This window comes from Psammomys obesus, unplaced genomic scaffold, assembly GCF_907164565.1.
Source record: "Psammomys obesus unplaced genomic scaffold, mPsaObe1.curated_primary_1811, whole genome shotgun sequence".
Taxonomy (NCBI): domain Eukaryota; kingdom Metazoa; phylum Chordata; class Mammalia; order Rodentia; family Muridae; genus Psammomys; species Psammomys obesus.
In genome coordinates, this window is record NW_026591086.1 from 21,897,633 (window position 1) to 21,899,748 (window position 2,116).

General features: G+C 48.5%; 1 non-coding gene across 1 annotated transcript; it reads left to right on the forward strand.

The window, feature by feature from the left end:
* The first annotated feature begins 241 nt into the window (after positions 1-241).
* LOC129679065 (small nucleolar RNA SNORA48) lies at positions 242-383 on the forward strand. The gene has a single exon (XR_008720492.1). It is a non-coding gene; the product is annotated as a small nucleolar RNA SNORA48 (small nucleolar RNA).
* The last annotated feature ends 1,733 nt before the right edge of the window (positions 384-2,116 follow it).

Consider the following 2,116-nt stretch of genomic DNA (forward strand, 5'->3'; position numbering starts at 1 on the left):
ATATATATATATATATATATATATATATATATATATATATATATAAAATAATGGAAAATCTAAGATACTTGTTTTCACTCCATATGTTATGGTGAATTGATAAGGCAAAGGTTAATTAGATTAAAAATCCATGGATTTAACCATGTAAAAATTTATTTATTTTCCTTAGTGTATGGCACAAGGGCTTGCCACTGTTTATTTTATTTTATTTTATTTCATTTTATTTTTTGATTCAGACCTACCCCCTTGTAATAGGCAAAGAGTCAACTGTTGGTGGTGTTGTTCTTATATCAGTCAGGGGCAGAGCAGATGGCTGTCCTCTGTTCATTCTAGCGTGATGCCTGGCTTGCTGGCCAAAGCTGTTTGATTCCTAGAAAACGTAAAAATCAAATCAAATCAAATCCAGGCAGCTGCAGTATGGGAGGAGGAAGACAGAGACCAGTGTTTCACCATGCTGCACGGTGTGTGCAGGGAAAGACACCCAAACTCCGCTCCACAGCACAGGTGTGCCATAGACACACAGAGCCCTGCCTACCGCCAGGCAGAGACCTGTGGACACCATGCCACCAGCAGACCTGCCCCTGGGTGCATAGTTCAGGCGGGCCATAGACACCTGCTTGCTGCCCCACTACAGCTTGGTCAGAGATGGTCATCCAGGGACCCATCAGGTGTGTGACCAACCTGCAGCAGGAGTCACCACCATGTGCATGTATGTGGTAGACAGATGGGAGAGACAGAGAAGGGGGATTGGTTTGGGCATGGGGAAGAGAGACAGAACTGGAGAGTGGAGAGAAGTAAGCACCTGAGGGCCATGGTGAGAGATACCAGCCGGAACTGCCATTGAGGACCATGTCTCAGTCTGTAGCCTGGGTCAGTGTTGATGTTCAAGGCTCATGTTACCACTAGAGAACATGGGGACGTCCTGGCAGGAGAGAGGGAGGGTGGTAGACACGGGTCATGTGACTATAGAGGAGCAGTGTATAGCCTGACCTGCCTCTCACTGGCTGAGGTGATTTGAGAAAGTTGGGTCCACCTCTCACCAGAAGAGGCGTTTGGGAGAGAAGGCCCTGTGCCTCACTCAGGCAGCACAATGGAGCTTGCCCTGGTGGCAGGTGTGTGCTTGAGCTGAAGCTGAGGGCTTGAGTGTGGAATATCTAAAGGCAGTCGGGAAAGATGCCCATAGTTCATGAGCATTGGAGAGCTATTCTTGCCTCTCATCAGTGGCAGCATTTGGAAAAGCTGGCTCTTTACCTTGCCTGGCAGCACAGTAGAGCTGGTGCTGGGGGAGGGGGTGAAATGAGCTGGCCAAGAGAGTATTAGAGTAAGAGAGCTGATACAGCCAAGCAGGCTGCAGGACTTGAGAGAATGGGCCCCATGCCTTGACTGGGCAGCCCAGTGAAGCTGGCTCTGGAGGGGTGGGTGCAGGTGAGCAGGCCCAAGGGCTTGAGAGTTGATACTGCCTCCCGATGACAGATTTGGGTAGCTTAGCCTGAGCAGTTCTGGAGAACCCCACCACCGCCACACACGCAGTGGGAATAAGGGAGAGCTGGCACTCACCAGCTCAGCTACCGCCCAGGCCCACGGCCAGAGCTCTGAGTTGGCCCACCCCCAAATCTATATCATCTGCCAATGGTTGGAACACACGAAAGGGTCAGTGTTGCTGATCCAAAGCTGCGGGATGTCCGTGACACAAGGTAACAACAGGATAACCGGGAGGAGTTCTGGTGAGGGTTGAATATCAGCGGTGTCACAAAAGCCAGAGATCTCAAATCAGACCAATGACCCATTTGAATGAACATTGGCAAGTGAAGATGTGTGGATAGAGGGAAATGTGGGTCTCACTGCATGATATACTACAGCTTCCAAGATGAGATGTTTTTCTGTGCTTTGTGAGTGTGAGTGAGTAAGTGTGTGTGTGTGTGTGTGTCTGTGTGTGTGTGTGTGTCTGTGTGTGTGTGTGTGTGTGTTTTGAGGGGAAATTTGCAAGAGAGAAAGATGGATGTGTCGGGAGATGTAGGTGAGTAGGACTGGAGTGCATGATGTGAAACTCATAAAGAAGTTTTTTTAAGATATAGACCTATAACGATTTAATTTTCTCTGAGAGTAGTTATTGCTA